Genomic DNA, 26,930 nt, shown 5'->3' on the forward strand with positions numbered 1-26,930 from the left:
GTTGCTGTTTTTTCAGTTTAGAGGAGCAATTTATGGGTTCCTAATGTTCTTGTAAGTAACTGCTGAATGCACAATTATAGGCCGGGTAATTATATATTTATGGTTATAAATAAATACATATGCATATTTTATCAGGCCTCAGATTATTTCATATATCACCGCGGCCCGTGGACACCATGCAGGGGATTGGCGTTCTCGCTAAGATTTATGGGGATATTTTAGGATGCCGCGGTTTCGCCGGTGGAGAGTAATCGTCTTTTCTTCGGTCCCTGAACAGTCGATACAGGATCCATCTATATTTCAGGCCAAATTACTGAAAATGGGGGGAATGTGTTGTAACTGCCCAGCACCACTGATACTGAGGGGGTTAATGAATTTTGCATTATGTGACTCTTCCTAATTTTGACTTTTGTCCTGCAATGGAAGTGAGTGGCTCGGGGGCATTGAGGACCCACAGCTTTGCTACAATTGGATCAGTCTTTTATCCCCAAAACACATCTCCGGGTTATGGTTAAAATCTATCTCATATCTATATCAGAGATTGACAGCTAGCTCCATATCATTATGCACACGGAACACCTGTCAATCACTGACTAGCTCCGCCCTCTGGACTCCTAAGCTTAGAAAATGAATAAAACACAAGTTATACTGACACTTTTATTACAAAACGACAGTATATACCAATCTGCTCCGCTCCTCCTGCCCTATATCATGGTGCCAGTAGATACACCAATATGCGTAATATGACCGGTTGCTTCTGACAGATTGGGATGGATGGATAGATACAGGAGAGTAATGATGGCGGTTGCAGAGGTCGTGACCGGGTCAGTGCGGGGTGAGGAGCCTGCTGATGCCAACGCAAACTTCAACTGGATCTGCGTCTTCGGATGTACATTCAGCTAAAGTGTATTGCGGCGCAGGAGTCCGCGTGCTGTAATACACGCTGCCAGCCAATGAGAGGCCAGCAGCTGACATCAGCGGGCACATGATGGGGCACATGGCAGTGACGTCATGAGCTCCCGACGCTTGCCCGCTGAAGGCAGCTCCCGGCTGCAGTAGAGGACGCAGTGTGGTGGGGGAGCGGAGGGAAGAGGAGTAGAATTTTTTTTTCTATGCATTAAAGAACAGCGGCAGAATGGGGGATATATATACCAGGATGGGGGATATATATACCATAATGGGGCCAAGGATAAGGGTCACACATACCAGGATAGGGCCCAGGATGGGGTATATATATATATATATATATATATATATATATACCAGAATGGGGTATATATATACCAGGATGGGGGATATATATACCAGGATGGGGTTTATATATACCAGGATGGGAGATATATATACCAGGATGGGGCCAAGGATAAGGGTCACACATACCAGGATAGGGCCCAGGATGGGGTATATATATATATCAGGATGGGGGATATATGTACCAGGATGGGGGATATATACTAGGATTGGGGTTATATATACCAGGATAGGGCCCAGGATGGGGTATATATATATATATATATATATACCAGGATGGGGGACATATATACCAGGATGGGGGATATATATGCCAGGATGGGATATATATACCACGATAGGGCCCAGGATTGGGGACATATATACCAGGATGGGGCCCAGGATAAGGGACATATATACCAGGATCGGGAACATATATACCAGGATGGGGGTTATATATACCAGGATGGGGGACATATATACCAGGATGGGGGTCATATATACCAGGATGGGGGACATATATACACCGGTATGAAGGATATATATACCAAGAAGGAGCCCAGGATGAGGGACATTACTACATAATAGGGAAGTGGGGGCAAGTCGTATGTCCATATAGGATTTAGAATGCTACAAGGGCCCATACATCTGACCAACATGTGGGTGGGGGGGGCCAGGTCCAAATTTTGCATTGGGGCCTATTGGACTCTAGTTATGCCTCTGGATGGATGGATAGATAGATAGATAGATAGATAGATAGATAGATAGATAGATAGATAGATAGATAGATAGATAGATAGATAGATGGATTTATGATAGATATAAGGTATAGCAATAGGGGTTCAAAAAAACCACACAAGGAAAATAAGTATAGTGTAGTACTACAAAGAGTTAAAACTTAACATTTATTGCAACTAAATAAAAAAGTAATATACAAGTCCGAAGGACCTAAAAACAAGTATAAGCCTGTCTGTGATAGTGAGTGACCCTAACAATCAATAGCTCATTATTACCTCTCTCTCCTTTTTGGGCTTTATGTGGGCGAGTTTGTCCTCTGTTTCATTACCACTGATCTGACTTGACCCGTGAAGTATCTCCAGTCTTTTTACCATTGGGGTATGTCTAGCGTGGTCATTGTAGACTGCGCGGCATATGGTATGTGATTGGAGGAGTGTCATATATTATATTGTTGTCTCTTTTTATCTGACACTCCTCCTTGTGTGTGTGGGGGGATTCTGGGTGGGTGGGAGTTCTTTTTACCACCCACCGCGGTGTGCTATGTGTGGGCACACTGTGTTTATTCCCCCTATTTCGTCTTCTCCTGGTCTGTGCACTGGCTTCCTGTGGGACGCGCGGGCCGGAAGTGGCGTTTGCGTGTCACGGCCGGCTCCTGTGTAGCACCCTGAGGATTCGGCTGCTACAGGGGTATTGCACCTCAACCCAGAGGTGTGATATTCCACTCCCGGGTAAGGATGGAGTGTGGAACTGAGCTCAGATAGACTGCATGCACTACATACATCCCATTCCAGAGGAGCAGGCCGACGGTACTCCCACTTAGAAATGTGCAGGTACAACCGAGCCTGTTCCTGGCTGGAGTGGGAGGGGGGTGGTACATCCCATGTAGTGTAGGGGCAGATAGGGGGAGCAGTCTGGGTAGTGATAGGAGCTCATTGGGTGCTGGTCACCTGAGCTCACACATAGAGGGATATATAAGGAGGGCACAAACTTAGATCAGGGTCAGTCAGCTGCAGAGGACAAGTTCAGACGCAGAAAGTGAGTTGGAGAGGAGAGAGAAGGAAACAGCAGCCCTGGAGAGAGAGAGAGTGGAGCAGAGAAAGACCCAGAGGGGGAAGACTGAAGGGACCCAAGAACCCAAATTAGAGCACCGGGTGAGGAGTCAGCATCAGGGTACCGGAACCCAAGCTGGTGGGGGCAAAAACAATCCCTAGCCAGAGACCGGAGATCGTGGGCAGCGTTTGCCACGGTCACCCACCATATTCACCCCGAAGGCACACCACATGAAGGGTCAGGGAACCCAGGGCCAAGGGTGTCCCAACAGAAGGCCCGAGGGAGCTGGACCTAGGTGGATTACTGGTGGGTACGGCCAGAGAACGGGTCAGAAAGAGAGCTCAGGGCCACGCTCCGGACTTGTTTGGGGGTTGGCTGGATCCAGGACCTGGTGGACGCAGCACGGCTCGGGTGGTCACTAGCAGCTGGAGTGACCAGTACAACATCTGCAGTAAGTAAACACCCTTAACTGCACAACCCGAGTCTGTCTTCATTGCCGGCTGCACCGCACCACCACAACCCCCATCCTCTGCGCCTGTCCCCTCTGAGGCTATACCCCTCCCGTTGGGGGTTATCCCACCAAGCTGCGCATCCACCATCAGCCTCAGCGGACCCTGCTGCAGCGGCGGCCACAGTGACCGCATCACAACGGGTGGTGTAGTCGACACAAAAGAACTTTAGTAACATCTGTAGAACTGCCACATCACACTGAGCTTGACGCCCTGGGCACGGGACCGGGTCACAGCCGCTCGGAGACTACAACCCCCCATCTGATCCGGTGCCGGGTATTCCCCTCAAAAAGGAATATGTCCCAGGGGGCGCGTCTACTTTGGCGTAGTCGGCAGGATTACGTGCCCGCAACACCCGGGTACTGCGTGCCTGAAGAAAAGTGCAAGTTTACCTCAGAAAGAAGTCTCCCGCCGGTTCCGGAGGGTCCACGCCATCGGACTCCATCACCAGTCGTTTCCCGCCGATTGTCCGCCATTTCCAGCTTGTTCCCGCCATCTGCAGAGTTTCCCGCCACTGGGCGACGCTTCCCGCCAAAACCGCAGATTTCCCGCCTTGGAAGAGCAGCGGACGCCATTATGGGCGTGCCAAAGGAGGGCAGGAGGCCACCTCCCATCGTGGGCCAGGACAGAAAATGGCGCCAAAAGTGGAAACCGCCCCCACCAACAGAGACTGTGATGCTGGAGGTGTCTGTCAGCGTGAAAGAACTACCCCTGGAGCTGACAGTCACCGAGTTGCCCCGGGACCGCCCTCGAAGTGGGAGGAGACGAAAGAGAAGAGAAAAGATGGGTGTCGCTTGGAGTAGTCTGGAGCGAGCGCACCCGGAGGCAAGAGGTCTAGCGAGGAGTAGCGGAGGAGCTCACCCGGAGATGGAGAGAAAGCAGAACAGCACCGGCCCGCTGGCCAGGAGTCTGCTAGAGACCGAGGAAGGAGGGCAGAGCAGCACCGGCCCGCTGGCCAGGAGCCTGCCGGAAGCAGAGCAGAGCAGCACCGACCCGATGGTCAGGAGCCTGCTAGAGTCCACAACCCCGCTAGGTCTAGCGGAGATCTTAGCGCAGCTCCCCCGAGACCGGGAGTGTGCACAAACTGCCCTGGAGGGCCTCGCAAGGAGGATGGCCCGGGTACAGCGTGAGATACTGGCGGAGTGGAGCCGGGAGATGACCCAGCAAGCAGAGACCAGTCAACGGAGCACGCTACCCTGGAAGAGGAAGCAGACCGCCTCTGAGGATGGCGCGGGAGGACCCAAGGCCGGAGACGGCGCCGAGGAGGGAGCCGAACGCATGGAGGCAGGTAAAGGGGACGCCTATACCCCAAGCCGAGAAACCGCCCACCTGCCCCAGCTCCCCGTCGCAGAGCCCGAAAGTCCCCCTGCTGTGCCCGTAGCCGCCATGTCACCGCCATGGACTGGGCCCCGACCGGAAGCCGCCGCAGCGACCCCTGTGACGTCACGCGCCTCGACCCGGAGCGTGACAAAGCAGGAATTACCACCAGCCTGGTCGCAAGGCCTAGTACCCCCGGGCGCCGCACCACCAACAGCGCCCCCTACCTCTGCGGAGCCTCCGGCCTGGCCGCAAGGCCAGGTAGCCCAGGGCGCCGCCGTCCTAACGGTGCCCTTCACCTTCCAGGTGCCCCAGGCCTGGCCGCAAGGCCTGGGCAACCCGGGCGCCACCACCACCGCGCCCGCGCCCGCAATACCAAGGGTGCCACACCTGGGGGAGGACCTCTTCAGCCAGCTCACATGGCCGGACGGGCGACCCTTCATCTGGCCCGAAGGATACCATGAGCTGGAGCGGCAACAAAGACTAGGGCCCTTGTGTGAACCCCTGATCCCGGCTCCGAAGCCCGTGACTCGGGTCTCGCCTCCTTTAGAAGAAGCCCAATTCGTGTGGGACCCCACGGGAGAAGATTTGATGGGGTTCACCGGAGAAACTCGGGCAGTCACCGCTGAGCGTACTGAGTGTTGTCGTCAGCAGCTAGCAGAGTTTAAGAGAGAACGGGAGGAGAGGCGGGTCAGAGAGCAACAGGCCCAAATCCGGAGCGCGGAGCAGAAGAGCCGGACTAGGAGGAACCCCCGTGCAGCGCATTGTCCCCGCACCATCGGGACAGTGATAAAGTTCAACCCGCAGCATGGGTGGGGCTTTATTCGGGACCGTAACAACCGCGGTGACGTTTTTGTGACTCGCAGAGACGTCGAGTCCCACCTGCCGGAAGGTCACAAAGGCCGTGACCTCTACGTCGGAGACGAAGTCACTTTCACCCGGCACAAGTGTGCCAAAGGACCTTACGCCCTCCACGTACACCGCTTTACGGAGGAGGAGTTGCGGTACGGAGAGGAGGAGCCAGAGGACCCGGACGGGTCTGAAGCAACACCATATCAAGAAAAAGCAGGAGGGAGCCGTCGTTGAGGACGGGAGTAGAGACTGTATATAGTTGCCCGTCGGGGCACAGTGAACCGTTAGAGCTAAAATAGTCCCCGTTGGGACCAGTGAACTGTTTACCCGTTAACCCCTTTATCCTACAGGCTGAGGACTGTGAGCAGCCATTCCCTTCCCTCTACCTGGCCGAGGACTGAGAGCGGCCAACTTCCAACTTCTCCCTGTATATAGTTGCGCTTCCTAAAGCGCCCCCTACCGGTTTTATAGAAAACCAGTTTTTCTAAGAGACTGTCGCACTTTTCCCGGACACACGTTGCACAGTGTCCGGAGGAGGAACCAGAGACAAGAGAAGTCTACGAGAATGTTTATATAAAAAAGTTTTATATATATAATGTTTTATATGTTTTATATGTTTATATGAAAAAAAAAAAAAATTGTATGTTTTGGTGTTTTATGTCTTTACAGCCCGAGGACGTGCTGTGGTTTACCAGGGGGGAATGTAGCACCCTGAGGATTCGGCTGCTACAGGGGTATTGCACCTCAACCCAGAGGTGTGATATTCCACTCCCGGGTAAGGATGGAGTGTGGAACTGAGCTCAGATAGACTGCATGCACTACATACATCCCATTTCAGAGGAGCAGGCCGACGGTACTCCCACTTAGAAATGTGCAGGTACAACCGAGCCTGTTCCTGGCTGGAGTGGGAGGGGGGTGGTACATCCCATGTAGTGTAGGGGCAGATAGGGGGAGCAGTCTGGGTAGTGATAGGAGCTCATTGGGTGCTGGTCACCTGAGCTCACACATAGAGGGATATATAAGGAGGGCACAAACTTAGATCAGGGTCAGTCAGCTGCAGAGGACAAGTTCAGACGCAGAAAGTGAGTTGGAGAGGAGAGAGAAGGAAACAGCAGCCCTGGAGAGAGAGAGAGTGGAGCAGAGAAAGACCCAGAGGGGGAAGACTGAAGGGACCCAAGAACCCAAATTAGAGCACCGGGTGAGGAGTCAGCATCAGGGTACCGGAACCCAAGCTGGTGGGGGCAAAAACAATCCCTAGCCAGAGACCGGAGATCGTGGGCAGCGTTTGCCACGGTCACCCACCATATTCACCCCGAAGGCACACCACATGAAGGGTCAGGGAACCCAGGGCCAAGGGTGTCCCAACAGAAGGCCCGAGGGAGCTGGACCTAGGTGGATTACTGGTGGGTACGGCCAGAGAACGGGACAGAAAGAGAGCTCAGGGCCACGCTCCGGACTTGTTTGGGGGTTGGCTGGATCCAGGACCTGGTGGACGCAGCACGGCTCGGGTGGTCACTAGCAGCTGGAGTGACCAGTACAACATCTGCAGTAAGTAAACACCCTTAACTGCACAACCCGAGTCTGTCTTCATTGCCGGCTGCACCGCACCACCACAACCCCCATCCTCTGCGCCTGTCCCCTCTGAGGCTATACCCCTCCCGTTGGGGGTTATCCCACCAAGCTGCGCATCCACCATCAGCCTCAGCGGACCCTGCTGCAGCGGCGGCCACAGTGACCGCATCACAACGGGTGGTGTAGTCGACACAAAAGAACTTTAGTAACATCTGTAGAACTGCCACATCACACTGAGCTTGACGCCCTGGGCACGGGACCGGGTCACAGCCGCTCGGAGACTACAACCCCCCATCTGATCCGGTGCCGGGTATTCCCCTCAAAAAGGAATATGTCCCAGGGGGCGCGTCTACTTTGGCGTAGTCGGCAGGATTACGTGCCCGCAACACCCGGGTACTGCGTGCCTGAAGAAAAGTGCAAGTTTACCTCAGAAAGAAGTCTCCCGCCGGTTCCGGAGGGTCCACGCCATCGGACTCCATCACCAGTCGTTTCCCGCCGATTGTCCGCCATTTCCAGCTTGTTCCCGCCATCTGCAGAGTTTCCCGCCACTGGGCGACGCTTCCCGCCAAAACCGCAGATTTCCCGCCTTGGAAGAGCAGCGGACGCCATTATGGGCGTGCCAAAGGAGGGCAGGAGGCCACCTCCCATCGTGGGCCAGGACAGAAAATGGCGCCAAAAGTGGAAACCGCCCCCACCAACAGAGACTGTGATGCTGGAGGTGTCTGTCAGCGTGAAAGAACTACCCCTGGAGCTGACAGTCACCGAGTTGCCCCGGGACCGCCCTCGAAGTGGGAGGAGACGAAAGAGAAGAGAAAAGATGGGTGTCGCTTGGAGTAGTCTGGAGCGAGCGCACCCGGAGGCAAGAGGTCTAGCGAGGAGTAGCGGAGGAGCTCACCCGGAGATGGAGAGAAAGCAGAACAGCACCGGCCCGCTGGCCAGGAGTCTGCTAGAGACCGAGGAAGGAGGGCAGAGCAGCACCGGCCCGCTGGCCAGGAGCCTGCCGGAAGCAGAGCAGAGCAGCACCGACCCGATGGTCAGGAGCCTGCTAGAGTCCACAACCCCGCTAGGTCTAGCGGAGATCTTAGCGCAGCTCCCCCGAGACCGGGAGTGTGCACAAACTGCCCTGGAGGGCCTCGCAAGGAGGATGGCCCGGGTACAGCGTGAGATACTGGCGGAGTGGAGCCGGGAGATGACCCAGCAAGCAGAGACCAGTCAACGGAGCACGCTACCCTGGAAGAGGAAGCAGACCGCCTCTGAGGATGGCGCGGGAGGACCCAAGGCCGGAGACGGCGCCGAGGAGGGAGCCGAACGCATGGAGGCAGGTAAAGGGGACGCCTATACCCCAAGCCGAGAAACCGCCCACCTGCCCCAGCTCCCCGTCGCAGAGCCCGAAAGTCCCCCTGCTGTGCCCGTAGCCGCCATGTCACCGCCATGGACTGGGCCCCGACCGGAAGCCGCCGCAGCGACCCCTGTGACGTCACGCGCCTCGACCCGGAGCGTGACAAAGCAGGAATTACCACCAGCCTGGTCGCAAGGCCTAGTACCCCCGGGCGCCGCACCACCAACAGCGCCCCCTACCTCTGCGGAGCCTCCGGCCTGGCCGCAAGGCCAGGTAGCCCAGGGCGCCGCCGTCCTAACGGTGCCCTTCACCTTCCAGGTGCCCCAGGCCTGGCCGCAAGGCCTGGGCAACCCGGGCGCCACCACCACCGCGCCCGCGCCCGCAATACCAAGGGTGCCACACCTGGGGGAGGACCTCTTCAGCCAGCTCACATGGCCGGACGGGCGACCCTTCATCTGGCCCGAAGGATACCATGAGCTGGAGCGGCAACAAAGACTAGGGCCCTTGTGTGAACCCCTGATCCCGGCTCCGAAGCCCGTGACTCGGGTCTCACCTCCTTTAGAAGAAGCCCAATTCGTGTGGGACCCCACGGGAGAAGATTTGATGGGGTTCACCGGAGAAACTCGGGCAGTCACCGCTGAGCGTACTGAGTGTTGTCGTCAGCAGCTAGCAGAGTTTAAGAGAGAACGGGAGGAGAGGCGGGTCAGAGAACAACAGGCCCAAATCCGGAGCGCGGAGCAGAAGAGCCGGACTAGGAGGAACCCCCGTGCAGCGCATTGTCCCCGCACCATCGGGACAGTGATAAAGTTCAACCCGCAGCATGGGTGGGGCTTTATTCGGGACCGTAACAACCGCGGTGACGTTTTTGTGACTCGCAGAGACGTCGAGTCCCACCTGCCGGAAGGTCACAAAGGCCGTGACCTCTACGTCGGAGACGAAGTCACTTTCACCCGGCACAAGTGTGCCAAAGGACCTTACGCCCTCCACGTACACCGCTTTACGGAGGAGGAGTTGCGGTACGGAGAGGAGGAGCCAGAGGACCCGGACGGGTCTGAAGCAACACCATATCAAGAAAAAGCAGGAGGGAGCCGTCGTTGAGGACGGGAGTAGAGACTGTATATAGTTGCCCGTCGGGGCACAGTGAACCGTTAGAGCTAAAATAGTCCCCGTTGGGACCAGTGAACTGTTTACCCGTTAACCCCTTTATCCTACAGGCTGAGGACTGTGAGCAGCCATTCCCTTCCCTCTACCTGGCCGAGGACTGAGAGCGGCCAACTTCCAACTTCTCCCTGTATATAGTTGCGCTTCCTAAAGCGCCCCCTACCGGTTTTATAGAAAACCAGTTTTTCTAAGAGACTGTCGCACTTTTCCCGGACACACGTTGCACAGTGTCCGGAGGAGGAACCAGAGACAAGAGAAGTCTACGAGAATGTTTATATAAAAAAGTTTTATATATATAATGTTTTATATGTTTTATATGTTTATATGAAAAAAAAAAAAAATTGTATGTTTTGGTGTTTTATGTCTTTACAGCCCGAGGACGTGCTGTGGTTTACCAGGGGGGAATGTAGCACCCTGAGGATTCGGCTGCTACAGGGGTATTGCACCTCAACCCAGAGGTGTGATATTCCACTCCCGGGTAAGGATGGAGTGTGGAACTGAGCTCAGATAGACTGCATGCACTACATACATCCCATTTCAGAGGAGCAGGCCGACGGTACTCCCACTTAGAAATGTGCAGGTACAACCGAGCCTGTTCCTGGCTGGAGTGGGAGGGGGGTGGTACATCCCATGTAGTGTAGGGGCAGATAGGGGGAGCAGTCTGGGTAGTGATAGGAGCTCATTGGGTGCTGGTCACCTGAGCTCACACATAGAGGGATATATAAGGAGGGCACAAACTTAGATCAGGGTCAGTCAGCTGCAGAGGACAAGTTCAGACGCAGAAAGTGAGTTGGAGAGGAGAGAGAAGGAAACAGCAGCCCTGGAGAGAGAGAGAGTGGAGCAGAGAAAGACCCAGAGGGGGAAGACTGAAGGGACCCAAGAACCCAAATTAGAGCACCGGGTGAGGAGTCAGCATCAGGGTACCGGAACCCAAGCTGGTGGGGGCAAAAACAATCCCTAGCCAGAGACCGGAGATCGTGGGCAGCGTTTGCCACGGTCACCCACCATATTCACCCCGAAGGCACACCACATGAAGGGTCAGGGAACCCAGGGCCAAGGGTGTCCCAACAGAAGGCCCGAGGGAGCTGGACCTAGGTGAATCACTGGTGGGGACGGCTGAAGAAAGGACAGAGGGAGAGCTCAGGGCCACGCTCCGGACTTGTTTGGGGGTTGGCTGGATCCAGGACCTGGTGGACGCAGCACGGCTCGGGTGGTCACTAGCAGCTGGAGTGACCAGTACAACATCTGCAGTAAGTAAACACCCTTAACTGCACAACCCGAGTCTGTCTTCATTGCCGGCTGCACCGCACCACCACAACCCCCATCCTCTGCGCCTGTCCCCTCTGAGGCTATACCCCTCCCGTTGGGGGTTATCCCACCAAGCTGCGCATCCACCATCAGCCTCAGCGGACCCTGCTGCAGCGGCGGCCACAGTGACCGCATCACAACAGGTGGCGTAGTCGACACAAAAGAACTTTAGTAACATCTGTAGAACTGCCACATCACACTGAGCTTGACGCCCTGGGCACGGGACCGGGTCACAGCCGCTCGGAGACTACAACCCCCCATCTGATCCGGTGCCGGGTATTCCCCTCAAAAAGGAATATGTCCCAGGGGGCGCGTCACCTGCGTTCCACATACCGGATGCCGCCTGGCCGGAAGTGACGTTTGTGTGTCACGGCCGGCTCCTGCGTCCCACATACCGGAAGCCGTCTGGCCGGAACCGGAAATGACGCGCCCGCTTGTCAGCGCGGGCATATCTAAAAGGAGGACCTATCTGCCTGTTATCGGCACTGTCTAATGAATAAGCTGAGCGTTTGATGCCAGCTTCTATACCGCATGACACGCTCTTCTCCCCTGATGATTAGCTGAGGCAATGAAACGCGTTGGGAGCGGTGTGCTGTGAGTTGCTGGAGGCTGAATAAGGTTTTGGATGCCCCATCACATGGAGCTGTTCTAAGGCCAGAGAGCAAGAACCAATATTCTATCCGGTGAGGTCGTTCCATCACATATTTTATAGGTGTTTAAAGGCTCACCATCAATTGTGTAAATGTATTAAGGTTCTTGTGGCTTGAGACATGATATGTTTGAGACACTGTCTTGAGAGCTCCGTTACTATATTCCCGCCATTCTCTGTGTGATGTTACAGGTAGACTATGTGGATATCACATACGGCTATATTCCTGGACATAATGAGCTATTGATTGTTAGGGTCACTCACTATCACAGACAGGCTTATACTTGTTTTTAGGTCCTTCGGACTTGTATATTACTTTTTTATTTAGTTGCAATAAATGTTAAGTTTTAACTCTTTGTAGTACTACACTCGCTTTAAATATTTATGATAGATAATAGATAGATAGATAATAGATAGATAGATAATAGATAGATGATAGATAGATAGATGATAGATAGATGGTAGATAATAGATAGATAGATAGAAGATAGATAGATGATAGATAATAGATAACTGATAGATGATAGATAGATAATAGATGATAGATAATAGATAGATAGATAATAGATAGATAATAGATAGATAGATAATAGATAGATAGATAGATAATAGATAGATAGAAGATAGATAGATGATAGATAATAGATAATAGATAGATGATAGATAGATAATAGATGATAGATAATAGATAGATAATAGATAGATGATAGATAATAGATAGATATATAGATAGATAATGGATAGATGATAGATAGATAATAGATAGATAATAGATAGATAGATAATAGATAGATGATAGATAGATAATAGATAGATAGATAAGAGATAGATAATAGATCGATGATAGATAATAGATAATAGATAGATAATAGATAGATAGATAGATAATAGATAGATAAATAATAGATAGATAATAGATAGATAGATAATAGATAGATAGATAATAGATAGATAGATAGAAGATAGATAGATGATAGATAATAGATAACTGATAGATGATAGATAGATAATAGATGATAGATAATAGATAGATAATAGATAGATGATAGATAATAGATAGATATATAGATAGATAATAGATAGATATATAGATAGATAATAGATAGATAGATAATAGATAGATGATAGATAGATAATAGATAGATAATAGATAGATAGATAATAGATAGATAATAGATAGATGATAGATAATAGATGATAGATAGATATATAGATAGATAATAGATAGATATGAGATGATAGATATGAGATGACTGATAGATGTGATATATATGAGATGTGTATGACAGATGATAGATATGGATGAGGTGCAGCGTTTTCTCATCTCTCTCCTTAGTACATATTGATTAGCCGGTGACCATTAATCCCATGACCTGACGTTGATGATCCCACTATGTGTAATCGATGCTCAGCACCCGACCCAGTGATCGGCAAACGAGATCCATTTTCTGGGTCCCGCTGTTTCTCCTCCCTGTGAGCGTCAGGCAGCTCGGATCCGCCGCTCGCATCTTCTTCCCCCTCCACCCTCTGAAGTTTATTCTGACCCCATTGGTTTATTTCCAAACATTGAACTTATTTTGTTCTGGCGTCTCCTTAAACAGGCCTTGTTTTTCTCCCTCTCAGAAATCGAGCACAGATGGTGATTGATTTTTCAAGTGCTGACATCCCTGCTTGTGAAAATGTTCCCACCTTCTTTGTGCCGAGCCAGTCAGGCAGACTAACACGATGATGTGATCATCAGTTTCATGCAGACATGCAGAATTGATTGACAGCGAAATTTTAGCATAAACCGCACATTCTTCCAGACCCTTCGCTTTCCTTTCAAATTTTTTTTTTCCCACTTCTTTACTCCCCAATGTACAATGTAGAATCCTATCTGCAATCCCACTAATTGCTCCGGACTCTACTCCAGTATAGGAGGGGTTTCATATTATAGCATTTATACAAAAAGAAAAAAAAAAAAACTCCTAAAAAGTTGGAGGAAACTTTTTTTCTTGATTCCTCCAGGCAGCAAAGAGTTAATGAATTTGGGTTGGAGTCGCTCTATTTCCCAGTCTGGTGCTAAATGGATAAATCTAGGAGCAGGTTGTGAAATTCAGGACTCCTTGACGGTGGGGTGGGGGGGTATGTTGCCTTTTTCTCAGGCCGTCGCCTGTGTTTGCGTGACTAAATATATACAATTAAAAGTCTGGCACTTTCATTCTGTATGAACCCATTGTTTGCTAGGGTTCAAGGGCTCAGATAATAGGGGACAGGGAACGCAGGCATATCTCTACACCACAGCGGCAGGATCGGCTTGGTAACATTCATCGCTCATTTTCTCATGCGTGTCTTGCCAGATGAGGCTTTTTCATCTTGTATGGACCTAGTATTAATAAAAACACACAAAAAAAATCCACAGCTTATTATATTTCACGAATGATACATTAAAGTTGCCTGCGTTTATGCATTTTTTTTTTTTAAATTTTACATTTTTTATTTTTTTTTTATTTTTATTTTTTCATTTTTTTTAATTTTTTTTAAATTTTGCATTTTTTTCCATTTTTTAAATTTAGCAGTTTTTTATTTTGCATTTTTTTCAATTTTGCATTTTTTTTGCATTTTTTTTCAGTTGTATTTTTTAATTTTGCATTTTTTTTCAATTTTGCATTTTTTTTCCATTTTTTTCAGTTTTGCATTTTTTTCCATTTTTGTCAATTTTGTATTTTTATTTTGCATTTTGTTTAAATATTTTTTTCTAATTGGAATACATTTAATAACTAGTAACGATTTTTTTTCCTAATCCATTTTATTAAATATATGAGCGCCACTCTTGTATAGTGGTTGTGTTTTGGTATTAGCACAATTAAAGTCAATGGGATTAAGGAATGATCGGTTGTAGGTTAAGTACTCGGCAGCAAATCAGCGCCATTGGGGGTCTAGTGCTTGTGCATGGTACTGCAGTTTAGCTCAATTCAAGTGAATTGGACTGAGCTGCAATACCAGACACAACCAGTAGACAAGAGTGGTGCTGTTTCTTGGAAAAAAAAACGGTTTAGAAGCCATCAGTGATACACCCTTCACTCCCAGACTCCCACAATTATCCTCATCGAGGAGAAACATTTTTCATAAGGTTGTTAGTCTGAAAGTTCTTCCATCTTCTGACTTTTTCATCAACTTTTCTTCTTCAACTATTGAAGTCCTCCGGCATAAAACCAGATTGCCAATCAGCAGATATATCACTTCCAAAGATCGCTGGACCATATGTGATCCTGTGGTGGGGTGAAAAGAAGGAATTATTGGCAATGTTTAGAAAGAGAACAAGGATTTGGGGTTCTTCCATAAACTATTTTCATTCAAAGAGTCAAGAAAACTCCGTTCAGAGACGGTTTATAGTAATTTACAATGTTTCTTGCACAGAAATACCTGTTACATAAAAAAAATGATGTGGGGTCCCTCCTATTTTTAATAACCATCAAAGGCTATAATAGACAGCTGGGGCTCATATTAATAGACTGGGAAGGGGCCCTCTCCCAGACTAATAACACCAGCCTTAGCCTCGGCTCTTCCTACTCGCTCTGGTGCGTTGACAAATAGGGTAATATTTTTGGGGTTGATGTCAGCTGTTTTATGCCCCGGACATCAAGCCCAGGGGTTAGTAATGGAGAGGTGTCTATCAGACACCCCCATTACTAACCCTGTAGTCAAAAGTAAAATAATGACTTTAATTTCTATGGGAATAAATGGGTAAAAGAGGGCTGGGGAGTGTTTTTTTCAATTAAAGGACTTTTCTCAGTGTGTCTTTATTTTACTTTTGACTGCGGGGTTAGTAATGGGGGTATCTGATAGACACCTCTCCATTACTCATCCCTGTGCTTGATGTCAGCGGGCATAAAAGAGCTGACATCAGCCCCAAAACTATTACCCCACTTGCTAATGCTCCAGGGTGAGCGGGAAGAACCGAGGCTAAGCGACAGAATTGGCACATCTAATGGGTGCGCCATTTCTGGGACGGTTGAGAGCTGGTATTATTAGGCTGGGAGGGGGCCAATATCTATGGCCCCTTCCCAGCCTATTAATATCAGCCCGCAGCTGTCTGTTAAGCCTTTGATGGTTATTAAAAATAGGGGGGACCCCACGTCATACTTTTCCGAGTCCCCCCTTTTTAATAACCAGTAAAGGCTACGCAAACAGCTATGAGCTGTTATTAATAAGCTGGGAAGATCCATGGATAGTGGCCCCTTCCCAGAATAATAACACCTCCCCCCAGCTGTCTGCTTTCCCTCACCTGGTTAGTAAAAATAAGGGGGGACCCCACGCCATTTTTTAAAATATTTGTTTAACAGGTTTAAAAATCCTAAACACTCTTTAGTGTCATATGAAAGGCAATAAAGGGTGCTAGTTTATTATATGGCTTGTGACATTAAATATCTACAGGACATCTATCCTATTTATTCTATCTATTATCTATCTCATATCTATCTATATCTATATATAAGATTGCTTTAATACTTAGAAAACTAGCTTTAATGACAAAGAATGACAGTATGTAAAAGCTGATGTTAAAAACTCTGCATACGGAATGCATACGCATGTTATATGGATGCTACTTGATAAAAATCGCATTGTACTCACACTTGCATGACGCTCGTCCTACCTTTCAGGATCAACATCGGAACGATTTTATTTACACTGATGAGTGCGAGACCTAAGTAGTCCACTCTATTATTACATTTTCAATTTGAAACACAAAACACATTTAATTCGTCAGTATTATTTTTTTTCCTTTTTTTTGTATTATTTTAATATTTAATTGTTTGTATTAATTTTATTTAGATTTTTTTTCATTTTGTAACATTATAGCTTCATTATTTCACTTTTCTTTTCCTATTATTTTTTTTATAGTATTTTACTTTAGATTTATTTATTTTTTTTTCATTTTGTTACAGTATTACATCTTCATTATTTCAGAATTATTTTCCTATTTTTTATTGTATTTTTATTTTATTTAGATTTCTTTTCTCTTTTTTTTTTCATTTTGTTATATTTTATTTTCATTATTTAAGATTTATTTTCCCATTATTTTTTTTATTGTAGGTTTATTTTCTTTTTTTTTTCTTATGTTATATCCTATTTTCATTATTTCACATTTCTTTTCCTTTTATTTTTTTTTGTATAGTATTTTACTTTATTTAAATTTATTTTCTTCTTTTTTTTATTTTGTTACATTATTATATCTTCATTATTTCAGATGTATTTTCCTATTTTTTTTATTGTTTTATTTTATTTAGATTTATTTTCTTTTTTTTCATTTTATTTTCAATTATTTCACATTTCTTTACCTATTATTTTTTTTTATTGTATTTTTTTTTTATTTAGGTTTATTTTCTTTTTTATTATGTTATATCCTATATTCATTATTTCACATTTCTTTTCCTATTTTTTATTGTATTTTTATTTTCTTTAGATTTATTTTCTTTTTTTTTTTTTTTTCATTTTGTTATATTTTATTTTTATTATTTCGGATTTCTTTTCCTATTATTTTTTTTTATTGTATTTTTTTTTTTATTTTATATTTATTTTCTTTTTTATTATGTTATATCCTATATTCATTATTTCACATTTCTTTTCCTATTTTTTTATTGTATTTTTATTTTCTTTAGATTTATTTTCTTTTTTTTTTTTTTTTTTCATTTTGTTATATTTTATTTTTATTATTTCACATTTCTTTTCCTATTATTTTTTTTTATTTATTTATTTTTTATTTAGGTTTATTTTCTTTTTTATTATGTTATATCCTATATTCATTATTTCCCATTTCTTTTCCTATTTTTTTTATTGTATTTTTATTTTATTTAGATTTATTTTCTTTTTTTTTTTTTTTTTTTTTTCATTTTGCTATATTTTTTTTTTATTATTTCGGATTTCTTTACCTATTATTTTTTTTTTTATTGTATTTTTTATTTTATTTTATATTTATTTTCTTTTTTATTATGTTATATCCTATATTCATTATTTCACATTTCTTTTCCTATTTTTTTATTGTATTTTTATTTTATTTAGATTTATTTTCTTTTTTTTTTCATTTTGTTATATTTTATTTTTATTATTTCGGATTTCTTTTCCTATTATTTTTTTCTCTAGCAGGAATGACCCATTTCCTCGTAGCTGCAGCGGCACAGAAGGGTATTTTTTTTTTTTGCATGTGGACATATTTTGCCTAATCCGTTAAGGTATTTTGCTAAATCGTCTAGGATGGCTGTTTTGTAATTAACATCTCTTGATACAGTGATTGGACCTGCGGAATGTAAAGACAGTGTTTAGGCGCAGAGTTTTGTGTTATTGTTTAGAGTTTTTTTGTTTTTTTTTCATACCCTGAGTTAATCCGTCTCATTTTCTCCATTGGATATGGGCGAGAAAATAGTTTTAATTCATATCGCTCGCTGTTCTCTATTACAAAATAAATAAATAATAACCCGGGGCGGCTTAATAACTGTATTCGCTGCATTTTACTAATGCTCCGGGAGAAGGGACCAAAACACATTGTCGGCGACTGCTGGAATGTTGGAGGTAGGAAACTTGACCTTTGAAAGATCAACAAAATGGAAACAAAGAATTTATTGTCTATTCACAGTCGTATGAATGACAACAGATTAATCACAGCCACGGTTACTATATGGACATTAAAAAAAAAACGCCGAAAAATGACTACGAAGATAATTGCATCACATCAGCAGCACTGTGGGGAAACGAAGGAACACGATGGGCCAGGAGACGAAACTAGGGGCTTACAAATATTGAAAAAAAAAAAAGTTCAAAAATTTACTTTTTTTTTGGTTTTTCAAAAAGTTTTGAAAACTTTTGCACTTTACCTGTAGAGAAGAAAGACCAATAATCGGGAAGACTCCTTTGCTCATTCGTTGGGTGCTTGCTTTAAAATTTAAAGGGTAACGTTTCTCCTTGTGGAGAGTGACATATCGGCTCTGGCGTGCCAAGGTAAGGAGACTTATTGGCCGTGCAATGCTCATCTGGGAAATTAAATATGCAAATTGCCACTTCAGAGAGGAAGAGGACTGGAACTCTATAGCGCCACCTGTTGGAAGTATCAATCCTAAAAGTCAATATCAACCCCTTAATTAGATTTTGCAATATGACTTAGGATAAAAGCCAAATCAGAATCCCAAATTGCAGACATGGTGTTTCAGGGTATTGCCCCTAGTCAGTGCAAAGTATGAGATCTGATTTGGCTAGGCTGAGAGGCTCTGGATTGAGGTCTAAGGAGTAATGTTTCTCCTTGTAGAGAGTGACCAGAGAGTATGCAATACCCTGAAACACCTTGTCTGCAAATTGAGATTCTGATTTGGCTTTTATCCTAAGTCATATTGCAAGACTCATTAAGGGGTCGATAGTGACTTATAGGATTGTTGCTTCCAACAGGTGGCGCTATACAGTTCTAGTCCTCTTCCTCTCCGAAGAGGCAATTTGCATACTTTAAAATCTTCGCTCTCGGCAGCACATCGACTCGTGGTGCGGATAACAATGATATTCTATGCACACTCGTATTAACGATCGTTTTGTGCGGTGGGCCTGTCTTAACGGTCCATTAAATGACCGCTGATCGGCTGACGATTTAACAGCCACCATCAACCTGCTAAACGGGCCCCCATGATAAAGAGATTTTATTTAAAGTCCCATTTTTCACCAAATTTATCAAAATGTTACACAATGTTAGAAACACTTGGTGCATGTTTAAATCTCAAACTTCTGTCTAGGGCTATGTTCACACGTTGCTTTTTTTGCTGCTTTTTTTTTCTGCAGGCAAAACCTGCTGCTTACAAAAAGCAGGTTTTGCTGCTTTTTTTTTTGCTGCATTTTGGTGCAGATTATACGTTTCATTTGTCTACAGTATATATTTAATAAAGTTTATTTTTTTTCACCAAAAACTCACGGTTGCATTTTTTTCTTCATTTTCGCACTTCCTGGTTAAAAAAAAAAACGCTTCAAAAACGCAGAAAAATTGACATGTCGCAGTTTTCAAAAGCAATTTTGCAATTCAGTCAGGGATTAAAAAAAAAAGAAAAGAAATGGTGTGGATGAGATTTCTGAGAACTTTTGCTGATAATTAAAAGCTGCTTTTTACAGTAAGCTACAAAAGACGCAACGTGCGAACATAGCCTAAAACTGCTTCTCTGGGACTTACTCACACTTTCTCTACAGCAGAATAAAGGCGACTGTGACGACACAGCTTCTAATCTTAATTAGCTAAACATCTAGATTTGTTAGGCCGAGAGAAATACACTATTGTGTTTGTGTTGACTTTTGAATGTATGTGTTTCTTTGGCTGGTCAAGAAGGACAGTGACTCAGGGTAGAACAATAGTGTTCGTTAATATGATAATTACATATTGTACTAAGCCAGCTAGTTGTTGATTTACAGAGCATAGGGATACAAACTATGTAAATTGATTAAATGCTCAAACAATGAGACCTGAGCCCTGCACCTTTCCCCCTGACCTGTGAATGATTACCTGAGCCACAGAAAAATATAAAAAGGGATTTCTATCATGCTGCAAAGAAGAATCAGATAGACTCTTCAGAACAGTAGTTTGATAGCATGGCTCTAACCAGAGAGACACAGATTTGGATTCTACAGGATTCCAGCCTAAGGATACATGGCCCTGGCTGGAAAGATACAGATCTGCTCCATTGACCACCAGAGAGCCCATGGATACATTTGGGGAAACCAGGTTGGGATAATGAGGTCACCTAGCCCCAAGGATATGTTGTTTGGGGTTGCCAGGTTGGGACCATCTCGTCACCTGAAACCCATGGAGACACTCGGTGAAAGCCAGGTTGGGACAATGAAGTCATCTGGCCCCATGGAAACTCTCGGAGAGGCCAGGGTGGGACCCTCGGGTCTCCTGGCCTTGTACCTGAGTGCACTGTCGGCTTCCTAAGCTTGTTGCTACCTCCTCTCTAGGGAGCCCACCCGAAGTGGGGTGCCACTGGTTGAGGTAGTTGGCCCTGGAAGTCCCAAAGTCACAGATGATATATTCCTGGCGGGCCAGCAGAAGGGTGAGACTGTGCAATTTTTGCACCATCTTGGGTATTTGCTGGGACTGTTCTATGTGTTTATTGTCTGTTTGGTGATTCCATAAAGTATTGCCACACAGTGTTACCCTCACCCTGTGTTATCTGACTAGTATTATGTTCACAGAAGACCCCGAGTCTTCACAGCAACTTTTTAAAAAGTTTACAAGTAGTAAATGTATCTCATCGGAAAACTAAAATTCTCAACCTCCAATTATTTTTTTTTCTCTCGCTTCAACTAAAAGAATATTTACATTTTTGGGTCAATTAACTCTGAATGTTTGTTCCCCCAAAAAAAAAAAATCCCTTTAGATTAGAAAATAAAAAAAAAAACTCCTCCTCCCTGAGTGATGTCTTTAAAAACCCAGAGATGGTTCTTGTATACTTTTGCGTTTTACGACCATTAAATGTTGCCGTAAATCTTGAGTTATTGTACACAGCCGGCAACATTTTTCCTCCGTTTTGCCTTTGGACAGGAAAGAAATGACTGGCTTCCATCAGAGTTATTGGCAATACCCATATTCTGACATCTGTTCTTTTCTAAACATTTTACCAACCTTGATGAAATGTATTTTAGTGGTAGAAGCTGACATGAAGGAAAGAAACCCGAATGATAAAAAATAACATTGATTAAACAGCGGCAGTAATTTGCCTGAGAATCTCGCTGTTTCTGAAGGCGGCTGCAGTTTTCTGGTAGGAAGGGAAAAAAAAAAACAACATTTTTGCTATCTTCTGCAAATCTTAATCATGTTTACACTTGAAACAAGGCTAAATATACAGCTTCTCCAAAAATCTGGGAAGACGTACGAGGGGTGTTTTTTTTTTTTTTTTTTTTAACGGGGGAAAAATATGTTAGAATGAATCAGCCATGGACTTGGCTCTTCATTACAGATATGTTGGGACAGTGCGGCCCGAAAAGTTCTAGAAGTTGGACGCTTAACGGAATGTCTCATCATTAGACAATCGCCTTCTGTTTAAATCAGATTTTTATGTTAAATGTCTTTATTTTTTTATTCTTAGGTAGAGATGTAATCAGTCATTGTGCAAGAAGAGGAGGAGGTGAGCTGTGACATCACGTATTGTGAATGGTGGATCCTGTGTTATCTACTGTATAAAGAGGTGTTATCAGTCATTGTACAGGTGGAGGAGGTGAGCTGTGACATCACCTATTGTGAATGGTGGATCCTGTGTTATCTCCTGTATATAGAGGTGTTATCAGTCATTGTACAGGAGGAGGAGGTGAGCTGTGACATCACCTATTGTGAATGGTGGATCCTGTGTTATCTACTGTATATAGAGGTGTTACCAGTCATTGTACAGGAGGAGGAGGTGAGCTGTGACATCACCTATTGTGAATGGTGGATCCTGTATTATCTACTGTATATAGAGGTGTTATCAGTCATTGTACAAGAAGAGGAGGAGGTGAGCTGTGACATCACCTATTGTGAATCCTGAGTTAGCTACTGTAAATAGAGGTGTTATCAGTCATTGTACAAGAGGAGGAGGAGGTGAGCTGTGACATCACCCATTGTGAATGGTGGATCCTGTGTTATCTACTGTACATAGAGATGTTATCAGTCATTGTACAGGAGGAGGAGGTAAGCTGTGATATCACCTATTGTGAATGGTGGATCCTGTGTTATCTACTGCATATAGAGGTGTTATCAGTCATTGTACAGGAGGAGGAGGAGGTGAGCTGTGACATCACCTATTGTGAATGGTGGATCCTGTGTTATCTACTGTATATAGAGGTGTTATCAGTCATTGTACAGGAGGAGAAGGTGAGCTGTGACATCACCTATTGTGAATGGTGGATCCTGTATTATCTACTGTATATAGAGGTGTTATCAGTCATTGTACAGGAGGAGGAGGAGGTGAGCTGTGACATCACCTATTGTGAATCCTGAGTTAGCTACTGTATATAGAGGTGTTATCAGTCATTGTACAAGAGGAGGAGGTGAGCTATGACATTATTGTGAATGGTGGATCCTGTGTTATCTACTGTATAAAGAGGTGTTATCAGTCATTGTACAGGTGGAGGAGGTGAGCTGTGACATCACCTATTGTGAATGGTGGATCCTGTGTTATCTCCTGTATATAGAGGTGTTATCAGTCATTGTACAGGAGGAGGAGGTGAGCTGTGACATCACCTATTGTAAGTGGTGGATCCTGTGTTATCTCCTGTATATAGAGGTGTTATCAGTCATTGTACAGGAGGAGGAGGTGAGCTGTGACATCACCTATTGTGAATGGTGGATTCTGTGTTATCTCCTGTATATAGAGGTGTTATCAGTCATTGTACAGGAGGAGGAGGAGAGCTGTGATATCATGTATTGTGAATGATGGATCCTGTGTTATCAGCTGTATATAGAGGTGTTACCAGTCATTGTACAGGAGGAGGAGGTGAGCTGTGACATTATTGTGAATGGTGGATCCTGTGTTATCTCCTGTATATTGAGGTGTTATCAGTCATTGTACAGGTGGAGGAGGAGGTGAGCTGTGACATCACCTAATGTGAATGGTGGATCCTGTGTTATCTCCTGTATTTTGAGGTGTTATCAGTCATTGTACAGGAGGAGGAGGAGGAGGTGAGCTGTGACATCATCTATTGTGAATGGTGGATCCTATGTTATCTCCTGTATATAGAGGTGCTATCAGCCATTATATCCTGCATCTGATGATAATGAAGCTTCTTTAAAGATCTTCTATAAGAACGTCAAATATTAGTCTAGAAGAGCCCTGGTCGCTAGTGTGAAAATTCTAAGATTTCTATATTATTTTCAATACAGATTGATGTGATATGAAAAAAAAATCACGGACAGTTATTTAAAATAATTAATTTGACACAAAAACCTGATTTAAACAATAGGTCATTTGATCATGTTGTAGCTCATCTTTCCTTCATCCGGGGCAATAATGCAGTTCTCTGCCCTGTATCAAAATGTCATAGGCAAGAAGAGGACCTTGTTGTCGGCCCCATCCCTTGTAGCCATTATCTCGGGCACGTGCCACAGATACTGCAGGTAGGACGGTATGAAAGATGAGAAAGGGAATGTCATTATGGCCGAATTCCACACTTTTGGATCAGTTTAGATTGCATGCTTTGGCCACCAACAGTAGAAAGCATTGGGTTTTATGGTCGTTAAAAATTTTGCAATGGGTAGTCGGGACCCATGATTAGGATGAACACCGATGATATAGGCGTTGATGTTATTCCTTGCTTACCATTGGTAACTCGTGCCTCCGCATGATGTTTGACACATCCATTGGGAAATCTGATGTAACAAAGTCAGAATTTTTAGAAATGGCTTTCATTCCTGGTGAAGCCGTCAGTCTCTTGGCTCCTGCCTTGCGTTTCTGCTTTGGCTCAGCGTATAGGACGTTGGCCGTATGTTTCTGTAATGTAAGGACTATTTATTTATGGCTGCTGATTATATTTTGATGGCTGAACTCGGCCTCCTCTGAAGTCTGCTCTACGAAACCAAACACATCACGAGATGTTTGAAAATCTGCCCCAAATATTTTCTCCTAAGATCACGGTCATTTTGTATACGCTGTCATCCCAGAAGACGAGAGGTCCGGGGGGTACGTCTCCAAGTTATGAAAAGTTTACTAAAACCCCAACTAGTGAACTTGCAGGAAAACTCAGTGGGGGGAAACATGAAGAAGATAAAAAAAATTAGATAAGATGTGGAAATTGATGGTTTTAGAATAGGCAGTAAAAGAAAAAAGGAAAAAAAAAGTTGACGAAGAAGCAGATAATGGGGTCAGTGGAATGTTCTGGGCAGAACAGGAGAATATTCACAATTTTCTGTTATCTTCATGACTACATTATGTCTGTAGAGTTCTCCACATGTCCATACACATGCCAATCACATAACATACAGTGCAGACCAAAAGTTTGGACACACCTCATTTAAAGATTTTTCTGAATTTTCTTGACTATGAAAATTGTACATTCACACTGAAGGCATCAAAACTATGAATTACCACATGTGGAATTATATACTTAACAAAAAAGTGTGAAACAACTGAAAATATGTCTTATATTCTAGGTTCTTCAAAGTAGCCACCTTTTGCTTTGATGACTGCTTTGCACACTCTTGGCATTCTCTTGATGAGCTTCAAGAGGTAGTCACCGGAAATGATCTTCTAACAATCTTGAAGGAGTTCCCAGAGATGCGTAGCACTTGTTGGCCCTTTTGCCTTCACTCTGCGGTCCAGCTCACCCCAAACCATCTCGATTGGGTTCAGGTCTGGTGACTGTGGAGGCCAGGTCATCTGGCGTAGCCCCCCATCACTCTCCTTCTTGGTCAAATAGCCCTTACACAGCCTGGAGGTGTGTTTGGGGTCATTGTCTTGTTGAAAAATAAATGATGGTCCAACTAAACGCAAACCGGATGGAATAGCATGCCGCTGCAAGATGCTATGGTAGCCATGCTGGTTCAGTATGCCTTCAATTTTGAATAAATCCCCAACAGTGTCACCAGCAAAGCCCCCCCACACCATCACACCTCCTCCTCCATGCTTCACGGTGGGAACCAGGCATGTAGAGTCCGTCCGTTCACCTTTTCTGCGTCGCACAAAGACACGGTGGTTGGAACCAAAGATCTCAAATTTGGACTCATCAGACCAAAGCACAGATTTCCACTGGTCTAATGTCCATTCCTTGTGTTCTTTAGCCCAAACAAGTCTCTTCTGCTTGTTGCCTGTCCTTAGCAGTGGTTTCCTAGCAGCTATTTTACCATGAAGGCCTGCTGCACAAAGTCTCCTCTTAACAGTTGTTGTAGAGATGTGTCTGCTGCTAGAACTCTGTGTGGCATTGACCTGGTCTCTAATCTGAGCTGCTGTTAACCTGCGATTTCTGAGGCTGGTGACTCAGATAAACTTATCCTCAGAAGCAGAGGTGACTCTTGGTCTTCCTTTCCTGGGACGGTCCTCATGTGAGCCAGTTTCTTTGTAGCGCTTGATGGTTTTTGCAACTGCACTTGGGGACACTTTCAAAGTTTGCCCAATTTTTCGAACTGACTGACCTTCATTTCTTAAAGTAATGATGGCCACTCGTTTTTCTTTACTTAGCTGCTTTTTTCTTGCCATAATACAAATTCTAACAGTCTATGCAGTAGGACTATGGGCTGTGTATCCACCTGACTTCTGCACAACAAAACTGATGGTCCCAACCCCATTTATAAGGCAAGAAATCCCACTTATTAAACCTGACAGGGCACACCTGTGAAGTGAAGACCATTTCCGGTGACTACCTCTTGAAGCTCATCAAGAGAATGCCAAGACTGTGCAAAGCAGTCATCAAAGCAAAAGGTGGCTACTTTGAAGAACCTAGAATATAAGACATATTTTCAGCTGTTTCACACTTTTTTGTTAAGTATATAATTCCACATGTGTTAATTCATAGTTTTGATGCCTTCAGTGTGAATGTACAATTTTCATAGTCATGAAAATACAGAAAAAGCTTTAAATGAGAAGGTGTGTCCAAACTTTTGGTCTGTACTGTATATGGTGGCCTCATGACCAGGGTGTAGAGTCGGTAAGCCAAACCTCCGACTCCGACATTTCCCTGACTCCCGACTCCGACTCCATAGCCCTGCTCATGACTCTCCCCAAAATATGATGTCAGGAAAAGTAGGATTGGACATGTTGAATTTTGGTGGCTGATGCTTTTCTTTTCTGCCTGGTAGCGTCTAACTCCTTTGTAGAATGTGCATCTTTATCAAGAGTTCGGAAGAGATAACTCCGGGTGACCGAGTGTGCTGACAATGGCTAGATAGCTTTTAAGGACTCTTTCGAAGTGGGTCTGGTCCACCCAAAAAATGCATGAAAAATCACAAAAAAATGTTTAAAAGACTCTTCTAATTCATTACTATGGTAAAAGAACTTGCTGGTCAAACATTTTTCTTCCCTTCAGGTTTAGATGCACACCTGGTGGAAAAAAAATAAAGTGCATGTCTTTTCTTTGAAGCATTATTCAACAAAATAGGCACTGACCAATCGAAAAGTTGCAAAAAAAAATCTGTGAAAGCTCTTTAAAATTTAAAAGCAAAGGCGCAGTCAGCTCACAGTCCGAGGTCAGAATTCCGGGAAGGTAGTGGATCAAGACAAAAGGGCAAGAAAAAGAGATG

At 45.0% G+C, this 26,930-nt stretch overlaps 1 protein-coding gene across 12 annotated transcripts in view; it reads left to right on the forward strand.

Moving 5' to 3' along the window:
* ZNF536 (zinc finger protein 536) overlaps window positions 1-26,930 on the forward strand; it is an 809,539-nt gene that overhangs the window by 191,844 nt on the left and 590,765 nt on the right. The window contains exon 4 of one of the 12 annotated variants that reach the window (XM_073659658.1): window positions 21,814-21,852. The exons of the other annotated variants lie outside the window; for them this stretch is intronic. The gene's annotated coding sequence lies outside the window, so the exon portion shown is untranslated. The remainder of the gene's footprint in view (window positions 1-21,813; window positions 21,853-26,930) is intronic. 12 annotated transcript variants of the gene reach the window in all.

Source organism: Phyllobates terribilis, unplaced genomic scaffold (genome assembly GCF_046119375.1).
Source record: "Phyllobates terribilis strain yellow unplaced genomic scaffold, ASM4611937v1 Scaffold_14__1_contigs__length_39327217, whole genome shotgun sequence".
Taxonomy (NCBI): domain Eukaryota; kingdom Metazoa; phylum Chordata; class Amphibia; order Anura; family Dendrobatidae; genus Phyllobates; species Phyllobates terribilis.